The 22,640-nt window shown below is 34.2% G+C and overlaps 2 long non-coding RNA genes across 2 annotated transcripts in view; one reads left to right on the plus strand and one right to left on the minus strand.

Annotated features, from left to right (window-relative positions):
• The window catches only part of LOC139146370 (uncharacterized), an 83,686-nt gene that overhangs the window by 48,517 nt on the left and 12,529 nt on the right, over positions 1-22,640 (minus strand). The gene's annotated exons all lie outside the window — the stretch shown is intronic.
• The window catches only part of LOC139146369 (uncharacterized), a 31,600-nt gene that overhangs the window by 784 nt on the left and 8,176 nt on the right, over positions 1-22,640 (plus strand). The window lies entirely within an intron of this gene.

Genomic DNA, 22,640 nt, shown 5'->3' on the forward strand with positions numbered 1-22,640 from the left:
TTTTTTTGAGCTCATCAATTGGATGACCCACCAGTTGGTTGTTGCATGTGAGCTAAAATGAGGGAGGGACAAATTAAGGGAATCAAGATTATGTTTGGCAGTAATTGTACCACTTATTATATCAATACAAACTACAAATTAGATTTGTTTAGATTTTTGTCATATATGTATGTGCAACAACCCACTGGCTGTGGGTTTTTCATTTGCTGGGTTTAAAAGTTGTTTTCCTGTTAGCATCAAAATAATTGGCAGTGCACATTTCAGGTCATTATAGCGAAATTATACCAAATTTAACGTTTGTTCCTTTCATGAATCTAAAATATATATCTTAATTTTTCATTTTGACATATATTTTGGCATATAATTTTGGCACATATTTTCAAAAATTTTATACTGCTGAGAGTTTCAGATGCTTAGCTAAAGAGGGCAGGGGAATTGTAAATTTGCACATGTGCAAGTTTCTTGTATCTGGCCTACCCTTTTTTGTACCATTTTCAAAACATTTCGTTTTGGTATTTGAAAATTACATTTTTACTCACCCATTTTCATTTCGAATCATGAGCAAAAACCCTATGAAAGAATTCCATTCCAAAAAAATTGTTCAGAGTTATGCGTACAGGAAACTCACACATTTGTAATAAGGTAAATAAAGGAAGGCAACTTTTGTTTTTAGAGGGCAAAGACTTGTGGATACAAATTACAATGTTTTGGATACAAATTTAAGGTTTTCCAAACTGGGGGCTTCAGCTGCATTCATTTTTCTGTTATTTTAGTTACAAAGGATTAATGCAAAATGCTGTCAGTATCCACAAGTCTTTTTTCTCAAACTAAATTATATGCTGTAGTTGAGGAAATGATCCTATGATCATGATATGCTTTGCTTGATGCAAGATTCAGTTAATGTTTTAAACATAGTTAATGCCCGCACGTAGTCCATGGCAGAGCGTATGAGATTACATGGGCGAAATTTTATATCTCTCAGCAGGTAGTAAATGCAGTTAGCTTGTATAAGTAAGACGTATTCCACATGTCAACTCATTATTCCATGACAATGTGTATTCCTAACATGTAATCAGTCAGAAACTAGGTGTGGATGGAAGTATCAGCCATAGTAATAAATTGCTAAGCACAGAATTAAATGTTGTTTTTGCTCCAGGCAAGATATATCAAGAAAAATTTCGTGGGGATTTTGTTGACAAAGTATTTCTTAAAATGCCAGTTTTGTGCTGCAGCTGTAGATTTTCTTTGTGACTATAATTCACACAACCATAATATCTGAAATGCCCTCAAGATAGAGAAATATGAACAATGTATTGTGTGGCAGTTAAATTATTCTTAAAAATGTTTTAAATAGAGACACTTGAATAAATTACAAGAACAAACTGTAAGAGAGAGACACAGAACTTTGTAAACTTTATAATTTTAAAATCATAAAACCTTCAGTGAACTGCAGCCCCTGAGAACGCTAATAACAATTAATAAACTCCAACAACAGCATAAAAACAATTTCTTTGTATTGGGCCAACTTAATAAAGACACTGTTCAAAATTCAATGATGTCAAACACCATTCAGAAGTCTCTTGAACATGATGACAAACCAAATAAATTTTTAAAAACCCAAAACATCCATATTTCTATTACTTACCTTTTTTGAATAAGCAAGCATTTAATATTGTCAAAACTTTTAATAATCTTCATGATAATGCCACAAGAAACCTGCCAATCAAATCAACCAGCTAGCTGACCAAAGGCATTTGAGGAACAGTTAGCAAATTGAAATAGCATATTATCTTTTCACTTCAGAAAAGATTCAGAAGAAATTTAGTCAACAAAATAGCGGAACTAAATGTCACTGAAAGCGCAACTTAATTTCACAAATAGCGGAACTAAATGTCACTGAAAGTGCCACTTAATTTTACAGATAGCGGAACTCAATGTCACTGAAAGTGCAACTTAATTTCACAAATAGCGGAACTAAATGTCACTGAAAGTGCAACTTAATTTCACAAATAGCGGAACTAAATGTGACTGAAAGTGCAACTTAATTTCATAGATAGCGGAACTAAATGTCACTGAAAGCGCAACTTAATTTCACAAATAGCAGAACTAAATGTCACTGAAAGTGCCACGTAATTTACAGATAGTGGGACTAAATGTCACTGACAGTGCAACTTAATTTCACAAATAGCGGAACTAAATGTCACTGAAAGTGCAACTTAATTTCACAGATAGCGGAACTAAATGTCACTGAAAGCGCAACTTAATTTCACAAATAGCGGAACTAAATGTGACTGAAAGTGCAACTTAATTTCACAAATAGCGGAACTAAATGTCACTAAAAGTGCAACTTAATTTCACAAATAGCGGAACTAAATGTCACTGAAAGTGCAACTTAATTTCACAAATAGCGGGACTAAATATCACTGAAAGTGCAACTTAATTTCACAAATAGCGGAACTCAATGTGACTGAAAGTGGAACTTAATTTCACAAATATCGGAACTCAATGTGACTAAAATGTGCAACTTAATTTCACAAATAGCGAAACTAAATGTCTAAATGTCACTGAAAGTGCAACTTAATTTCACAAATAGCGGAACTAAATGTCACTGAAAGTGCAACTTAATTTCACAAATAGCGGAACTCAATGTCACTGAAAGTGGAACTTAATTTCACAAATAGCGGAACTAAATGTGACTGAAAGTGCAACTTAATTTCACAAATAGTGGGACTAAATGTCACTGAAAGTGCAACTTAATTTCACAAATAGCAAAACTAAATGTGACTGAAAGTGCAACTTAATTTCACAAATAGCGGAACTAAATGTCACTGAAAGTGCAACTTAATTTCATAGATAGCAGAACTAAATGTCACTGAAAGTGCAACTTAATTTCACAAATAGGGGGACTAAATGTGACTGAAAGTGCAACTTAATTTCATAAATAGCGGAACTAAATGTCACTGAAAGTGCAACTTAATTTCATAGATAGCAGAACTAAATGTCACTGAAAGTGCAACTTAATTTCACAAATAGGGGGACTAAATGTGACTGAAAGTGCAACTTAATTTCATAGATAGCGGAACTAAATGTCACTGAAAGTGCAACTTAATTTCACAAATAGCGGAACTAAATGTGACTGAAAGTGCAACTTAATTTCACAAATAGTGGGACTAAATGTCACTGAAAGTGCAACTTAATTTCACAAATAGCAAAACTAAATGTCACTGAAAGTGCAACTTAATTTCACAAATAGCGGAACTAAATGTCACTGAAAGTGCAACTTAATTTCATAGATAGCGGAACTAAATGTCACTGAAAGTGCAACTTAATTTCACAAATAGGGGGACTAAATGTCACTGAAAGTGCAACTTAATTTCACAGATAGCGAAACTAAATGTCACTGAAAGTGCAACTTAATTTCACAAATAGCGGAACTAAATGTGACTGAAAGTGCAACTTAATTTCACAAATAGTGGGACTAATGTCACTGAAAGTGCAACTTAATTTCACAAATAGGGGGACTAAATATGACTGAAAGTGCAACTTAATTTCACAGATAGCGGAACTAAATGTCACTGAAAGTGCAACTTAATTTCACAAATAGCGGGACTAAATATCACTGAAAGTGCAACTTAATTTCACAAATAGCGGAACTCAATGTGACTGAAAGTGGAACTTAATTTCACAAATATCGGAACTCAATGTGACTGAAAGTGCAACTTAATTTCACAAATAGCGGAACTAAATGTGACTGAAAGTGCAACTTAATTTCATAGATAGCGGAACTAAATGTCACTGAAAGCGCAACTTAATTTCACAAATAGCGGAACTAAATGTCACTGAAAGTGCCACTTAATTTTACAGATAGCGGGACTAAATGTCACTGAAAGTGCAACTTAATTTCACAAATAGCGGAACTAAATGTCACTGAAAGTGTAACTTAATTTTACAGATAGCGGGACTAAATGTCACTGAAAGCGCAACTTAATTTCACAAATAGCGGAACTAAATGTCACTGAAAGTGCCACTTAATTTCACAAATAGCGGAACTAAATGTCACTGAAAGTGCCACTTAATTTTACAGATAGCGGGACTAAATGTCACTGAAAGTGCAACTTAATTTCACAAAAAGCGGAACTAAATGTCACTGAAAGTGCAACTTAATTTCACAGATAGCGGAACTAAATGTCACTGAAAGTGCCACTTAATTTCACAAATAGCGGAACTAAATGTCACTGAAAGTGCAACTTAATTTCACAGATAGCGGGACTAAATGTCACTGAAAGTGCAACTTAATTTCACAAAAAGCGGAACTAAATGTCACTGAAAGTGCAACTTAATTTCACAGATAGCGGAACTAAATGTCACTGAAAGTGCAACTTAATTTCACAAATAGCGGGACTAAATATCACTGAAAGTGCAACTTAATTTCACAAATAGCGGAACTCAATGTGACTGAAAGTGGAACTTAATTTCACAAATATCGGAACTCAATGTGACTGAAAGTGCAACTTAATTTCACAAATAGCGGAACTAAATGTCACTGAAAGTGCAACTTAATTTCACAAATAGCGGAACTAAATGTCACTGAAAGTGCAACTTAATTTCACAAATAGCAAAACTAAATGTGACTGACAGTGCAACTTAATTTCATAAATAGCGGAACTAAATGTCACTGAAAGTGCAACTTAATTTCATAGATAGCAGAACTAAATGTCACTGAAAGTGCAACTTAATTTCACAAATAGGGGGACTAAATGTCACTGAAAGTGCAACTTAATTTCACAAATAGCAAAACTAAATGTCACTGAAAGTGCAACTTAATTTCACAAATAGCGGAACTAAATGTCACTGAAAGTGCAACTTAATTTCATAGATAGCGGAACTAAATGTCACTGAAAGTGCAACTTAATTTCACAAATAGGGGGACTAAATGTGACTGAAAGTGCAACTTAATTTCATAGATAGCGGAACTCAATGTCACTGAAAGTGGAACTTAATTTCACAAATAGCGGAACTAAATGTGACTGAAAGTGCAACTTAATTTCACAAATAGTGGAACTAAATGTCACTGAAAGTGCAACTTAATTTCACAAATAGCGGGACTAAATGTCACTGAAAGTGCAACTTAATTTCACAGATAGCGGAACTAAATGTCACTGAAAGTGCAACTTAATTTCACAAATAGCGGGACTAAATATCACTGAAAGTGCAACTTAATTTCACAAATAGCGGAACTCAATGTGACTGAAAGTGGAACTTAATTTCACAAATATCGGAACTCAATGTGACTGAAAGTGCAACTTAATTTCACAAATAGCGGAACTAAATGTCACTGAAAGTGCAACTTAATTTCATAGATAGCGGAACTAAATGTCACTGAAAGTGCAACTTAATTTCACAAATAGCGGAACTAAATGTCACTGAAAGTGCCACTTAATTTCACAGATAGCGGAACTAAATGTCACTGAAAGTGCAACTTAATTTCACAAATAGCGGAACTAAATGTCACTGAAAGTGCAACTTAATTTCACAAATAGCGGAACTAAATGTCACTGAAAGCGCAACTTAATTTCACAAATAGCGGAACTAAATGTCACTGAAAGTGCCACTTAATTTCACAAATAGCGGGACTAAATGTCACTGAAAGTGCAACTTAATTTCACAAAAAGCGGAACTAAATGTCACTGAAAGTGCAACTTAATTTCACAAATAGTGGAACTAAATGTCACTGAAAGTGCAACTTAATTTCACAGATAGCAGAACTAAATGTCACTGAAAGTGCAACTTAATTTCACAGATAGCGGGACCAAATATCACTGAAAGTGCAACTTAATTTCACAAATATCGGAACTCAATGTGACTGAAAGTGCAACTTAATTTCATAGATAGCGGAACTAAATGTCACTGAAAGTGCAACTTAATTTCACAAACAGCGGAACTAAATGTGACTGAAAGTGCAACTTAATTTCACAAATAGTGGGACTAAATGTCACTGAAAGTGCAACTTAATTTCACAAATAGCGGAACTAAATGTCACTGAAAGTGCAACTTAATTTCATAGATAGTAGAACTAAATGTCACTGAAAGTGCAACTTAATTTCACAAATAGGGGGACTAAATGTGACTGAAAGTGCAACTTAATTTCATAGATAGCGTAACTCAATGTCACTGAAAGTGGAACTTAATTTCACAAATAGCAGAAATGTGACTGAAAGTGCAACTTAATTTCACAAATAGTGGGACTCAATGTGACTGAAAGTGCAACTTAATTTCATAGATAGCAGAACTAAATGTCACTGAAAGTGCAACTAAATTTCACAAAAAGCGGAACTGAATGTGACTGAAAGTGCAACTTAATTTCACAAATAGTGGGACTAAATGTGACTGAAAGTGCAACTTAATTTCATAGATAGCAGAACTAAATGTCACTGAAAGTGCAACTTAATTTCACAAATAGGGGGACTAAATGTGACTGAAAGTGCAACTTAATTTCATAGATAGCGGAACTAAATGTCACTGAAAGTGCAACTTAATTTCACAAAAAGTGGAACTAAATGTGACTGAAAGTGCAACTTAATTTCACAAATAGCGGAACTCAATGTCACTGAAAGTGGAACTTAATTTCACAAATATCGGAACTCAATGTGACTGAAAGTGGAACTTAATTTCACAAATAGCGGGACTAAATGTCACTGAAAGTGCAACTTAATTTCACAGATAGCGGAACTAAATGTCACTGAAAGTGCAACTTAATTTCACAAATAGCGGAACTCAATGTGACTGAAAGTGCAACTTAATTTCACAAATAGTGGGACTAAATGTCACTGAAAGTGGAACTTAATTTCACAAATAGCGGAACTAAATGTGACTGAAAGTGCAACTTAATTTCACAAATAGTGGGACTAAATGTCACTGAAAGTGCAACTTAATTTCACAAATAGCAAAACTAAATGTGACTGAAAGTGCAACTTAATTTCATAGATAGCGGAACTCAATGTCACTGAAAGTGGAACTTAATTTCACAAATAGCGGAAATGTGACTGAAAGTGCAACTTAATTTCACAAATAGTGGGACTAAATGTCACTGAAAGTGCAACTTAATTTCACAAAAGGCGGAACTAAATGTCACTGAAAGTGCAACTTAATTTCACAAATAGCGGAACTAAATGTCACTGAAAGTGCAACTTAATTTCATAGATAGCAGAACTAAATGTCACTGAAAGTGCCACTTAATTTCACAAATAGCGGGACTAAATGTCACTGAAAGTGCAACTTAATTTCACAAATAGCGGAACTAAATGTCACTGAAAGTGCAACTTAATTTCACAAATAGCAGAACTAAATGTCACTGAAAGTGCAACTTAATTTCACAAATAGCGGAACTAAATGTCACTGAAAGTGCAACTTAATTTCATAGATAGCAGAACTAAATGTCACTGAAAGTGCAACTTAATTTCACAAATAGGGGGACTAAATGTGACTGAAAGTGCAACTTAATTTCATAGATAGCGGAACTCAATGTCACTGAAAGTGGAACTTAATTTCACAAATAGCGGAAATGTGACTGAAAGTGCAACTTAATTTCACAAATAGTGGGACTAAATGTGACTGAAAGTGCAACTTAATTTCATAGATAGCAGAACTAAATGTCACTGAAAGTGCAACTTAATTTCACAAAAAGCGGAACTGAATGTGACTGAAAGTGCAACTTAATTTCACAAATAGCGGAACTAAATGTCACTGAAAGTGCAACTTAATTTCATAGATAGCAGAACTAAATGTCACTGAAAGTGCAACTTAATTTCACAAATAGGGGGACTAAATGTGACTGAAAGTGCAACTTAATTTCATAGATAGCGGAACTAAATGTCACTGAAAGTGCAACTTAATTTCACAAATAGGGGGACTAAATGTGACTGAAAGTGCAACTTAATTTCATAAATAGCGGAACTAAATGTCACTGAAAGTGCAACTTAATTTCATAGATAGCAGAACTAAATGTCACTGAAAGTGCAACTTAATTTCACAAATAGGGGGACTAAATGTGACTGAAAGTGCAACTTAATTTCATAGATAGCGGAACTAAATGTCACTGAAAGTGCAACTTAATTTCACAAATAGCGGAACTAAATGTGACTGAAAGTGCAACTTAATTTCACAAATAGTGGGACTAAATGTCACTGAAAGTGCAACTTAATTTCACAAATAGCAAAACTAAATGTCACTGAAAGTGCAACTTAATTTCACAATAGCGGAACTAATGTCACTGAAAGTGCAACTTAATTTCATAGATAGCGGAACTCAATGTCACTGAAAGTGCAACTTAATTTCACAAATAGGGGACTAAATGTGACTGAAAGTGCAACTTAATTTCATAGATAGCGGAACTCAATGTCACTGAAAGTGCAACTTAATTTCACAAATAGCGGAACTAAATGTGACTGAAAGTGCAACTTAATTTCACAAATAGTGGGACTAAATGTCACTGAAAGTGCAACTTAATTTCACAAATAGTGGGACTAAATGTCACTGAAAGTGCAACTTAATTTCACAGATAGCGGAACTAAATGTCACTGAAAGTGCAACTTAATTTCACAAATAGCGGGACTAAATGTCACTGAAAGTGCAACTTAATTTCACAAATAGCGGAACTCAATGTGACTGAAAGTGGAACTTAATTTCACAAATAGCGGAACTAAATGTGACTGAAAGTGCAACTTAATTTCACAAATAGCGGAACTAAATGTGACTGAAAGTGCAACTTAATTTCATAGATAGCGGAACTAAATGTCACTGAAGCGCAACTTAATTTCACAAATAGCGGAACTAAATGTCACTGAAAGTGCCACTTAATTTTACAGATAGTGGGACTAAATGTCACTGAAAGTGCAACTTAATTTCACAAATAGCGGAACTAAATGTCACTGAAAGTGTAACTTAATTTTACAGATAGCGGGACTAAATGTCACTGAAAGCGCAACTTAATTTCACAAATAGCGGAACTAAATGTCACTGAAAGTGCCACTTAATTTCACAAATAGCGGAACTAAATGTCACTGAAAGTGTAACTTAATTTTACAGATAGCGGGACTTAATGTCACTGAAAGTGCAACTTAATTTCACAAATAGCGGAACTAAATGTCACTGAAAGTGCAACTTAATTTCACAAATAGCGGAACTAAATGTCACTGAAAGTGCCACTTAATTTCACAAATAGCGGAACTAAATGTCACTGAAAGTGCAACTTAATTTCACAAATAGCGGGACTAAATGTCACTGAAAGTGCAACTTAATTTCATAAATAGCGGAACTAAATGTCACTGAAAGTGCAACTTAATTTCACAGATAGCGGAACTAAATGTCACTGAAAGTGCAACTTAATTTCACAAATAGCGGGACTAAATATCACTGAAAGTGCAACTTAATTTCACAAATAGCGGAACTCAATGTGACTGAAAGTGGAACTTAATTTCACAATATCGGAACTCAATGTGACTGAAAGTGCAACTTAATTTCACAATAGCGGAACTAAATGTCACTGAAAGTGCAACTTAATTTCACAAATAGCGGAACTAAATGTCACTAAAAGTGCAACTTAATTTCATAGATAGCAGAACTAAATGTGACTGACAGTGCAACTTAATTTCATAATAGCGGAACTAAATGTCACTGAAAGTGCAACTTAATTTCATAGATAGCAGAACTAAATGTCACTGAAAGTGCAACTTAATTTCACAAATAGGGGGACTAAATGTGACTGAAAGTGCAACTTAATTTCACAAATAGCAAAACTAAATGTCACTGAAAGTGCAACTTAATTTCACAAATAGCGGAACTAAATGTCACTGAAAGTGCAACTTAATTTCATAGATAGCGGAACTAAATGTCACTGAAAGTGCAACTTAATTTCACAAATAGGGGGACTAAATGTGACTGAAGTGCAACTTAATTTCATAGATAGCGAAACTCAATGTCACTGAAAGTGGAACTTAATTTCACAAATAGCGGAACTAAATGTGACTGAAAGTGCAACTTAATTTCACAAATAGTGGGACTAAATGTCACTGAAAGTGCAACTTAATTTCACAAATAGTGGGACTAAATGTCACTGAAAGTGCAACTTAATTTCACAGATAGCGGAACTAAATGTCACTGAAAGTGCAACTTAATTTCACAAATAGCGGGACTAAATATCACTGAAAGTGCAACTTAATTTCACAAATAGCGAACTCAATGTGACTGAAAGTGGAACTTAATTTCACAAATATCGGAACTCAATGTGACTCAAAGTGCACTTAATTTCACAAATAGCGGAACTAAATGTGACTGAAAGTGCAACTTAATTTCATAGATAGCGGAACTAAATGTCACTGAAAGCGCAACTTAATTTCACAAATAGCGGAACTAAATGTCACTGAAAGTGCCACTTAATTTCACAGATAGCGGGACTAAATGTCACTGAAAGTGCAACTTAATTTCACAAATAGCGGAACTAAATGTCACTGAAAGTGCAACTTAATTTCACAAATAGCGGAACTAAATGTCACTGAAAGCGCAACTTAATTTCACAAATAGCGGAACTAAATGTCACTGAAAGTGCCACTTAATTTCACAAATAGCGGGACTAAATGTCACTGAAAGTGCAACTTAATTTCACAAAAAGCGGAACTAAATGTCACTGAAAGTGCAACTTAATTTCACAAATAGCGGAACTAAATGTCACTGAAAGTGCAACTTAATTTCACAGATAGCGGAACTAAATGTCACTGAAAGTGCAACTTAATTTCACAAATAGCGGGACTAAATATCACTGAAAGTGCAACTTAATTTCACAAATAGCGGAACTAAATGTGACTGAAAGTGCAACTTAATTTCATAGATAGCGGAACTAAATGTCACTGAAAGTGCAACTTAATTTCACAAATAGCGGAACTAAATGTGACTGAAAGTGCAACTTAATTTCACAAATAGTGGGACTAAATGTCACTGAAAGTGCAACTTAATTTCACAAATAGCGGAACTAAATGTCACTGAAAGTGCAACTGAATTTCATAGATAGTAGAACTAAATGTCACTGAAAGTGCAACTTATTTCACAAATAGGGGGACTAAATGTGACTGAAAGTGCAACTTAATTTCATAGATAGCGTAACTCAATGTCACTGAAAGTGGAACTTAATTTCACAAATAGCAGAAAATGTGACTGAAAGTGCAACTTAATTTCACAAATAGTGGGACTCAATGTGACTGAAAGTGCAACTTAATTTCATAGATAGCAGAACTAAATGTCACTGAAAGTGCAACTAAATTTCACAAAAAGCGGAACTGAATGTGACTGAAAGTGCAACTTAATTTCACAAATAGCGGGACTAAATGTGACTGAAAGTGCAACTTAATTTCATAGATAGCAGAACTAAATGTCACTGAAAGTGCAACTTAATTTCACAAATAGGGGACTAAATGTGACTGAAAGTGCAACTTAATTTCATAGATAGCGGAACTAAATGTCACTGAAAGTGCAACTTAATTTCACAAAAAGTGGAACTAAATGTACTGAAAGTGCAACCTAATTTCACAAATAGCGGAACTCAATGTCACTGAAAGTGGAACTTAATTTCACAAATATCAGAACTCAATGTGACTGAAAGTGGAACTTAATTTCACAAATAGCGGGACTAAATGTCACTGAAAGTGCAACTTAATTTCACAGATAGCGGAACTAAATGTCACTGAAAGTGCAACTTAATTTCACAAATAGCGGAACTCAATGTGACTGAAAGTGCAACTTAATTTCACAAATAGTGGGACTAAATGTCACTGAAAGTGGAACTTAATTTCACAAATAGCGGAACTAAATGTGACTGAAAGTGCAACTTAATTTCACAAATAGTGGGACTAAATGTCACTGAAAGTGCAACTTAATTTCACAAATAGCAAAACTAAATGTGACTGAAAGTGCAACTTAATTTCATAGATAGCGGAACTCAATGTCACTGAAAGTGGAACTTAATTTCACAAATAGCGGAAATGTGACTGAAAGTGCAACTTAATTTCACAAAAGGCGGAACTAAATGTCACTGAAAGTGCAACTTAATTTCACAAATAGCGGAACTAAATGTCACTGAAAGTGCAACTTAATTTTATAGATAGCAGAACTAAATGTCACTGAAAGTGCCACTTAATTTCACAAATAGCGGGACTAAATGTCACTGAAAGTGCAACTTAATTTCACAAAAAGCGGAACTAAATGTCACTGAAAGTGCACCTTAATTTCACAAATAGCAGAACTAAATGTCACTGAAAGTGCAACTTAATTTCACAGATAGCGGAACTAAATGTCACTGAAAGTGCAACTTAATTTCATAGATAGCAGAACTAAATGTCACTGAAAGTGCAACTTAATTTCACAAATAGGGGGACTAAATGTGACTGAAAGTGCAACTTAATTTCATAGATAGCGGAACTCAATGTCACTGAAAGTGGAACTTAATTTCACAAATAGCGGAAATGTGACTGAAAGTGCAACTTAATTTCACAAATAGTGGGACTAAATGTGACTGAAAGTGCAACTTAATTTCATAGATAGCAGAACTAAATGTCACTGGAAAGTGCAACTTAATTTCACAAAAAGCGGAACTGAATGTGACTGAAAGTGCAACTTAATTTCACAAATAGAGGGACTAAATGTCACTGAAAGTGCAACTTAATTTCACAAATAGCGGAACTAAATGTCACTGAAAGTGAACTTAATTTCACAGATAGCAGAACTAAATGTACTGAAAGTGCAACTTAATTTCACAAATAGGGGACTAAATGTGACTGAAAGTGCAACTTAATTTCATAGATAGCGGAACTAAATGTCACTGAAAGTGCAACTTAATTTCACAAAAAGTGGAACTAAATGTGACTGAAAGTGCAACTTAATTTCACAAATAGCAAAACTCAATGTCACTGAAAGTGGAACTTAATTTCACAAATAGCGGAACTCAATGTCACTGAAAGTGGAACTTAATTTCACAAATAGCGGACTAAATGTCACTGAAAGTGCAACTTAATTTCACAGATAGCGAACTAAATGTCACTGAAGTGCAACTTAATTTCACAAATAGCGGAACTAAATGTGACTGAAAGTGCAACTTAATTTCACAAATAGTGGGACTAAATGTCACTGAAAGTGCAACTTAATTTCACAATAGCAAAACTAAATGTGACTGAAAGTGCAACTTAATTTCATAGATAGCGGAACTCAATGTCACTGAAAGTGCAACTTAATTTCACAAATAGCGGAAAAATGTGACTGAAAGTGCAACTTAATTTCACAAATAGTGGGACTAAATGTCACTGAAAGTGCAACTTATTTCACAAATAGCGGAACTAAATGTCACTGAAAGTGCAACTTAATTTCATAGATAGCAGAACTAAATGTCACTGAAAGTGCAACTTAATTTCACAAATAGGGGGACTAAATGTGACTGAAAGTGCAACTTAATTTCATAGATAGCGGAACTCAATGTCACTGAAAGTGGAACTTAATTTCACAAATAGAGGAAAATGTGACTGAAAGTGCAACTTAATTTCACAAATAGTGGGACTAAATGTCACTGAAAGTGCAACTTAATTTCACAAATAGCAAAACTAAATGTGACTGAAAGTGCAACTTAATTTCACAAATAGCGGAACTAAATGTCACTGAAAGTGCAACTTAATTTCATAGATAGCAGAACTAAATGTCACTGAAAGTGCAACTTAATTTCACAAATAGGGGGACTAAATGTGACTGAAAGTGCAACTTAATTTCATAGATAGCGTAACTCAATGTCACTGAAAGTGGAACTTAATTTCACAAATAGCAGAAAATGTGACTGAAAGTGCAACTTAATTTCACAAATAGTGGACTAATGTGACTGAAAGTGCAACTTAATTTCATAGATAGCAGGAACTAAATGTCACTGAAAGTGCAACTTAATTTCACAAATAGCGGAACTAAATGTGACTGAAAGTGCAACTTAATTTCACAAATAGCGGGACTAAATGTGACTGAAAGTGCAACTTAATTTCACAAATAGCGGAACTAAATGTCACTGAAAGTGCAACTTAATTTCACAAATAGGGGGACTAAATGTGACTGAAAGTGCAACTTAATTTCATAGATAGCGGAACTAAATGTCACTGAAAGTGCAACTTAATTTCACAAAAAGCGGAACTAAATGTGACTGAAAGTGCAACTTAATTTCACAAATAGCGGAACTCAATGTCACTGAAAGTGGAACTTAATTTCACAAATATCGAACTCAATGTGACTGAAAGTGGAACTTAATTTCACAAATAGCGGGACTAATGTCACTGAAAGTGCAACTTAATTTCACAGATAGCGGAACTAAATGTCACTGAAAGTGCAACTTAATTTCACAAATAGCTGGAACTCAATGTGACTGAAAGTGCAACTTAATTTACAAATAGTGGGACTAAATGTCACTGAAAGTGGAACTTAATTTCACAAATAGCGGAACTAAATGTGACTGAAAGTGCAACTTAATTTCACAAATAGTGGGACTAAATGTCACTGAAAGTGCAACTTAATTTCACAAATAGCAAAACTAAATGTGACTGAAAGTGCAACTTAATTTCATAGATAGCGGAACTCAATGTTACTGAAAGTGGAACTTAATTTCACAAATAGCGGACAATGTCACTGAAAGTGCAACTTAATTTCACAAATAGGGGACTAAATGTCACTGAAAGTGCAACTTAATTTCACAAAAAGCGGAACTAAATGTCACTGAAAGTGCAACTTAATTTCACAAATAGCGGAACTAAATGTCACTGAAAGTGCAACTTAATTTCATAGATAGCAGAACTAAATGTCACTGAAAGTGCAACTTAATTTCACAAATAGCGGGACTAAATGTCACTGAAAGTGCAACTTAATTTCACAAAAAGCGGAACTAAATGTCACTGAAAGTGCAACTTAATTTCACAAATAGCGGAACTAAATGTCACTGAAAGTGCAACTTAATTTCACAGATAGCGGAACTAAATGTCACTGAAAGTGCAACTTAATTTCATAGATAGCAGAACTAAATGTCACTGAAAGTGCAACTTAATTTCACAAATAGCGGGACTAAATGTCACTGAAAGTGCAACTTAATTTCACAAATAGTGGGACTAAATGTCACTGAAAGTGGAACTTAATTTCACAAATAGCGGAACTAAATGTGACTGAAAGTGCAACTTAATTTCACAAATAGTGGGACTAAATGTCACTGAAAGTGCAACTTAATTTCACAAATAGCAAAACTAAATGTGACTGAAAGTGCAACTTAATTTCATAGATAGCGGAACTCAATGTCACTGAAAGTGGAACTTAATTTCACAAATAGCGGAAATGTGACTGAAAGTGCAACTTAATTTCACAATAGTGGGACTAAATGTCACTGAAAGTGCAACTTAATTTCACAAAGGCGGAACTAAATGTCACTGAAAGTGCAACTTAATTTCACAAATAGCGGAACTAAATGTCACTGAAAGTGCAACTTAATTTCATAGATAGCAGAACTAAATGTCACTGAAAGTGCCACTTAATTTCACAAATAGCGGGACTAAATGTCACTGAAAGTGCAACTTAATTTCACAAAAAGCGGAACTAAATGTCACTGAAAGTGCACCTTAATTTCACAAATAGCGGAACTAAATGTCACTGAAAGTGCAACTTAATTTCACAGATAGCGGAACTAAATGTCACTGAAAGTGCAACTTAATTTCATAGATAGCAGAACTAAATGTCACTGAAAGTGCAACTTAATTTCACAAATAGGGGGACTAAATGTGACTGAAAGTGCAACTTAATTTCATAGATAGCGGAACTCAATGTCACTGAAAGTGGAACTTAATTTCACAAATAGCGGAAATGTGACTGAAAGTGCAACTTAATTTCACAAATAGTGGGACTAAATGTGACTGAAAGTGCAACTTAATTTCATAGATAGCAGAACTAAATGTCACTGAAAGTGCAACTTAATTTCACAAAAAGCGGAACTGAATGTGACTGAAAGTGCAACTTAATTTCACAAATAGCGGGACTAAATGTCACTGAAAGTGCAACTTAATTTCATAGATAGCAGAACTAAATGTCACTGAAAGTGCAACTTAATTTCACAAATAGGGGGACTAAATGTGACTGAAAGTGCAACTTAATTTCATAGATAGCGGAACTAAATGTCACTGAAAGTGCAACTTAATTTCACAAAAAGTGGAACTAAATGTGACTGAAAGTGCAACTTAATTTCACAAATAGCAAAACTCAATGTCACTGAAAGTGGAACTTAATTTCACAAATATCGGAACTCAATGTGACTGAAAGTGGAACTTAATTTCACAAATAGCGGGACTAAATGTCACTGAAAGTGCAACTTAATTTCACAGATAGCGGAACTAAATGTCACTGAAAGTGCAACTTAATTTCACAAATAGCGGAACTAAATGTGACTGAAAGTGCAACTTAATTTCACAAATAGTGGGACTAAATGTCACTGAAAGTGCAACTTAATTTCACAAATAGCAAAACTAAATGTGACTGAAAGTGCAACTTAATTTCATAGATAGCGGAACTCAATGTCACTGAAAGTGCAACTTAATTTCACAAATAGCGGAAATGTGACTGAAAGTGCAACTTAATTTCACAAATAGTGGGACTAAATGTCACTGAAAGTGCAACTTTATTTCACAAATAGCGGAACTAAATGTCACTGAAAGTGCAACTTAACTTCATAGATAGCAGAACTAAATGTCACTGAAAGTGCAACTTAATTTCACAAATAGGGGGACTAAATGTGACTGAAAGTGCAACTTAATTTCATAGATAGCGGAACTCAATGTCACTGAAAGTGGAACTTAATTTCACAAATAGAGGAAATGTGACTGAAAGTGCAACTTAATTTCACAAATAGTGGGACTAAATGTCACTGAAAGTGCAACTTAATTTCACAAATAGCAAAAATAAATGTGACTGAAAGTGCAACTTAATTTCACAAATAGCGGAACTAAATGTCACTGAAAGTGCAATTTAATTTCATAGATAGCAGAACTAAATGTCACTGAAAGTGCAACTTAATTTCACAAATAGGGGGACTAAATGTGACTGAAAGTGCAACTTAATTTCATAGATAGCGGAACTAAATGTCACTGAAAGTGCAACTTAATTTCACAAAAAGCGGAACTAAATGTGACTGAAAGTGCAACTTAATTTCACAAATAGCGGGACTAAATGTCACTGAAAGTGCAACTTAATTTCACAAATAGCGGAACTAAATGTCACTGAAAGTGCAACTTAATTTCACAAATAGCAAAACTAAATGTGACTGAAAGTGCAACTTAATTTCACAAATAGCGGAACTAAATGTCACTGAAAGTGCAACTTAATTTCACAAATAGCAGAACTAAATGTCACTGAAAGTGCAACTTAATTTCACAAATAGCAAAACTAAATGTCACTGAAAGTGCAACTTAATTTCACAAATAGTGGAACTAAATGTCACTGAAAGTGCAACTTAATTTCGCAAATAGCGGGACTAAAGTATAGGATAAAGCCCGAGTACGAGGGCTCTTCTGGTATATAAGTCCAACCCAACAATAAAATGTCGAGGCCGCAGGCCGAGACATTTTATCGTAGGGTTGGACTTTATATACCAGAAGAGCCGAAGTACGAGGGTTTTATCCGACTTAAAAACTATCGCCCCTAACTGATATATTTTCGTTTTCAATGTGTTTACGTCACCGTCCCCTTTGTCAATGTAACATGTTTGGGAAATGAATTAAAACTTTTATTTGTGAAATAGCCTTCCAATGTAATGGAACATCCTATAAATGCCCTAGGGCACAGCAGATTTTGTGTTCCAGCTGGTTTCCGCTGTGTTACCAAATTTGAATATTAAAACGTACCAGATGTCTACAGAATATGACATGTTCTCTTTTGATTGGGCAATACTTTACTACAGCGCTGTCATTCGTTTCTGGAATTTGGTGACCAAGGCTTTATGAGTAAATAAAACACCCTGAATTGAGCACTCTGATTGGTCAATCAACAGTAGATAGTTTTTAATAACTGAATAAAAATACTTAAGTTTTGTATACCTGAGTACTAAAGCAAATACAGAGCAGTATCAATCTTTATGCCCTTTAGAATACAAGAAACATTGTGTTACAAAAGCAAAAACTGTTTAATAATTTAATTTGAATGAAGGAAGAGTCATTCTAGAACTATATATATACCTACCTCATTTGCAAAGAGAATTTTGAATTTTATTATTGACCTTTATTCACATAGAGTCTAAAACCCATAATCATTAAACTGCAATGCAACTATGGACTCTTCAAAAGTGGAAAAACGCTTGGTTTCATCGAGATAAAAAGTAATCAGACAACTCTACTGACCTTAAAACCTAAAATCATTCAAAGTTACGCTATTTCAATAGTCATCCATCTGCACAGAGAATGAAGGAAAAGTGTTTTACAAGACCAGCAGTGCTAGAGAAAGGTTACGTAGACCAACACTGCAAAGCCTCAGAAAAATTGCTATTTGTATCAAGGTATCTGAATGCCAGATGTATAATATCAAGCAGACACATTACCTAGCAGCCTTTTAAAAAAGCCAAAATTGTAATGAACAATAATTAACTACAACAGTCAAGAGGTTTGAATAACTAAGTATCACAAGTAGCAGAACTATGGTAAATATCACAAATAGGAGAAAACTATGTCACAAACAGCAGAAAACTATGTTACAAATAGCGGAACTATATGTCACATAGAGCGGAACTATACATCACATAGAGCGGAACTATGTGTCACAAATAGCGGGAACTATATGTCACAAACAGTGGAACTATATGTCACATAGCAGAATATCAACTACATACTGATTGAAACAATTTTTCATAAAGGTTAATCAGGTTTTTCATTCAGAGAAGATTATCTTGAAGGGTAACAGTCACTTAAATTTTACAAGGCCGTTATCTCCACCAAAAAAGTACATCAAAAGCTTTCAGTTTTGTTGAAATCTGATAGATAATCATATACTAGCAAAGGTGTATATTGCCAGAAAGTTCCTTCATTACTGAAACAATGTATAGCTGAGCACTAAAACTAATGCAGAGGAGTATCAAACTTTATGCCCTTAAGAATACTAGAAACATTAGGGCTGAAAAATAAAAATGTGTAACAATTTAATTTTAATAAAGGATGAGTCATTCTGGAAATTTATTGACCTGCCTTACTAAAAAGAAATATTTTGAATTGTATTTACTGACCTTTATTCGCACATTCACTGAAAACCACCAAGTTATCTGAATGCCAGATGTGTAATATCAAGCAGACATATTACCTAGAGGCCTTATGAAATAGCCAAAATTGTAATGAACAATAATTGACAACAACAGTCAAGAGGTTTGAATAACTAAGTATCACAAGTAGCAGAACTATGGTAAATATCACAAATAGGAGAAAACTATGTCACAAACAGCAGAACTATATGTCACATAGAGCGGAACTATATGTCACATAGAGCGGAACTATATGTCACATAGAGCGGAACTATATATCACATAGAGCGGAACTATATGTCACAAATAGCGGGAACTATGTGTCACAAACAGTGTAACTATATGTCACTTATAGCAGAATATCAACTACATACTGATTGAAACAATTTTTCATAAAGGTTAATCAGGTTTTTCATTCAGAGAAGATTATCTTGAAGGGTAACAGTCACTTAAATTTTACAAGGCCGTTATCTCCACCAAAAAAGTACATCAAAAGCTTTCAGTTTTGTTGAAATCTGATAGATAATCATATACTAGCAAAGGTGTATATTGCCAGAAAGTTCCTTCATTACTGAAACAATGTATAGCTGAGCACTAAAACTAATGCAGAGGAGTAGCAAACTTTATGCCATTTGGAATACTAGAAACATTAGGGCTGAAAAATAAAAATGTGTAACAATTTAATTTGAATAAAGGATGAGTCATTCTGGAAATTTATTGACCTGCCTTACTAAAAAGAAATATTTTGAATTGTATTTATTGACCTTTATTCGCACATTCACTGAAAACCACCAAGTTATCTGAATGCCAGATGTGTAATATCAAGCAGACATATTACCTAGAGGCCTTATGAAATAGCCAAAATTGTAATGAACAATAATTGACTACAACAGTCAAGAGGTTTGAATAACTAAGTATCACAAGTAGCAGAACTATGGTAAATATCACAAATAGGAGAAAACTATGTCACAAACAGCGGAAAACTATGTTACAAATAGCAGAACTATATGTCACATAGAGCGGAACTATATGTCACATAGAGCAGAACTATATGTCACATAGAGCGGAACTATATGTCACAAACAGGTTATGTCACAAACCAAGTTATCTGAATGCCAGATGTGTAATATCAAGCAGACATATTACCTAGAGGCCTTATGAAATAGCCAAAATTGTAATGAACAATATTTACCAACAACAGTCAAGAGATTTGGTAAACTTAATGTCACTTACAGCAGAACTTCACTAATAAGTGTCACAAATAGCAGAACTGTGTGTCACAAATAGCGGAACTGAATGACCTACCTTAATTGAAAAGAGAACTTTGAGCCATTTTCTTTACTCAAAAAATGGGAAAAATATTTAAAAGTTTTATTTGAATGAATGAAGAGCCTTTCTGAAGCTCCATTGACCTACATTAATTGACATTAGACATTTAACATTAGGCCTTTCAAATCTTAAAGCCGCGGATAAAGGGTACATGTACTTTGTGACTTGGTGACAGTCATGGGCAGTTGCTATCTTATCAACATTCAAATTAGTGGTAGAAGGACAACACACTATATAAATTGTGCACATATGCTGGTTGCAATGTATTGCAATACTGCCTACCATATGGCATAAGGACATTCTAAAAACCATTTCACTGTACAATAACTTTACAACTTCTCCCTGTGAGACTATTTCAGTTTTGTACATACCGTAGGTACTCTACAAACTCTGTGCAATTATTTTTCATTATAACTAAGCTAAAATACAGTTGACGCAAGTGACTTTGACGACAGGACTTTGAATAGTGACCAATGGTAGAAAATCACCTTGTATAAATTATCAAATTATAAAAAGCTAAACCAAGTTCTTTTTCTATGGTGAGCACTGTCAGGTCATTGCAAATTTGCTCTAAAGTCACTGAGGATCTTCTGCTATTATTATGGTTAGTAATTTAAATGAAGATGACAAAACAACACAAAATCTACCATACATTGTAACATCTTGAAGCAGTCATTTCAGTAGGGTATAGACGTATTAGCGTGCAAGCTATGTATTATAAATAAATGACTGCTGTTGCCCACAATTTTTGTCACACATTGGCCAGCTGAAATTTGGTTGAATACATGAATGTGCTAGTGCAGAGACACCCACACAATATTAAGCAATTCAAGTTTATAATAACCATAATCCCGAGGGATAAATGTGGATTATGTGATATTTAAAATATACACTGTACCTGACCAATATTTTGATTTGCAGTTGCATTTTGCTTACTTTCATCAAGACCCAAACCACCTGTCAGATTGAAAATTCAATAGCTTCTGTCCTCAAATTTATTCAGACATTAAGTGGCCAAGAAAAACTAAAGCTTAATGTCTTCCGTAATCAACAATTACACAACTTATGTTTATCATTTTGATAGACCAACAATCAACTGAGAAATCTTCAAAATAATTTGGCAGTACTTTAATATAGTTTGACAAGCTTGAAATGATTTGTGGAAATCTTGTAGAATTTGCTTGAAGTTATTGTGTGTAATGGAGGACAGGTTTATACAATTTAATGAGGCAAAATGTTCTACAAGTAATGACTTTGATGCTATTTCAGTTAAACATGAAACTAACCTCTTCATTGAAATCCACAAGATAGGAGATGAAAGGACTTTGGGTTCTGACTTCAGTGTAAACAAGTATCTATAAGGTGGTACACAATATGTACTATTTTAAACAGGTTTACATTGTACTGTGGCAACACTATAAATACACTGGCTACAGGTGCTGAAAAAGTGCCTTGCTTACATCACTATATGAAGCTGTGAATTTGTAAAAATGTTAACTTAAAAATATGCATAATATTAATAGTGTACACTGGGTAATTTGGCAATATATTCAACTCAAGACCTGTGAATTATGGTCAATGTAATAACTCCCCTAATTAAATATGACCCTACACGTGGATAACTGTTAGTGTAACCATTGACGGCTAGGACTAAGGGAGTTGACTGGCCAACAGGGGGCAGTATCCACAGGGCGTATAGTCTACCTTATGACGGTTGGGGTTTTCATGTGAATTCACTTCCATAGGAGGGTAGACAGATAATCACACCCAGTATTATCAATAACACATTTGGTGACATTCAATGACATGGTCACACTTGACTTGCTTTACCAAGTTTTGTATTTACTCATTCACAGCACATGCAATCAATGTTGAATTTTATCATTTTGTTGAAATAATGAAAAGATCTTGCCCTTATAAATGTTTGATATACTTTAGTTGGGACCTAAAATACTGGAATTGAACGTCTTTGGAATTTAATGAAGATGTTTAT

This window comes from Ptychodera flava, chromosome 12, assembly GCF_041260155.1.
Source record: "Ptychodera flava strain L36383 chromosome 12, AS_Pfla_20210202, whole genome shotgun sequence".
Classification (NCBI taxonomy): domain Eukaryota; kingdom Metazoa; phylum Hemichordata; class Enteropneusta; family Ptychoderidae; genus Ptychodera; species Ptychodera flava.